A 1,148-nucleotide genomic window follows, 5' to 3' on the forward strand; every position below is an offset into this window, starting at 1 on the left:
AAATCCACTGTCCTAACTGGAATCATTTGCTCTATCCATTTATTCTTTAAAGACATAAATCCAAATAAATGATACATTCCTTCTAAATTACTGATCTCTAGAGAAATGACAAATTAGTGTCCCCCAAGACATCAGATAAATTAAAGTTATGCTGTACAGTGATACTTTTTAGTAGGTATTGAGGTGTTTCACCTGTTTAAGTAATAGTTGTTGTGGTTTAGGGGGGGTTGTTGTGCTGCCATTTTGGCCTCCCTGTCCATGTCCAGATGAGCGAGCGCATGCCTGTTGCAGTGCCTCAGAGCAGTTTGAGATGCCACAAGAGGCATGCTTGGAATGAAAAAATGTTCCCCGTGCTACATATTTGCAGTGCGGACTCTAAATTTGATACCAGGAAATACCGGTATAAAAAAATAACATGCTGGAATAAGGTGGCGTAGGGCATGGGTCTTCCAGAGAGACAATCTGGCACCCAGCCGGAGCATCTCAATGGCTGCCTCAGCCCCTTCTGCCTCAGCATGCTGGAGCAAATAGAAGTGGGACAAAGCTGCAGCAGTAGATCAGACACAGGCTCTGTCCCTGGTAAGTAGGGACATGGAGTTGAGGGGGCTGTGGAGGTGGGGAAGACTGGGGGAAGGGGAGACAGCTAGGGAGGGTTGGGTGCCCTGCCTGCATGCCCATCCACATAGCATACAGCCCCCCTGCAGTAGCCAGCAGTGGCCATCGGGGTGCTTGTGGCCAGCTGCAGACACAGGCTCCTGGTAGTGAATAGCTTCAGCACCTCAAGGCCAGGGGCTGAACATGGCATGGGCCAGGTCTACTGGTGTGCACCCATAACCAGAACTAGGTCACTCTTGCTGTCACCCGGGGTGCTGACACCACACACAAGAGATGCATGCCCTTGGGTTGGGCTGGGTCCTGCCTCCATGGAGCTAGCTTGGGCTGACAGTGCATGGGGCACATGAAGGCAGGACCTGGCCCAGCCAGAGGTCATGTGGCTTCTGTGTGTGGTGCTGGCATCCAGGGTGACAGCAAGAGCGGCCTGTTTCTGCCCGAAAGCAGGAGCCAGCAGGCCAGGCCCACACCGTGTGCTATGTGCAGACCCCAGGTCTGAGATGGTACCATGCTGCTGGCGGTCTCTGCCAGAAGCA

Source organism: Alligator sinensis, unplaced genomic scaffold (genome assembly GCF_000455745.1).
Source record: "Alligator sinensis unplaced genomic scaffold, ASM45574v1 scaffold348_1, whole genome shotgun sequence".
Lineage (NCBI taxonomy): Eukaryota > Metazoa > Chordata > Crocodylia > Alligatoridae > Alligator > Alligator sinensis.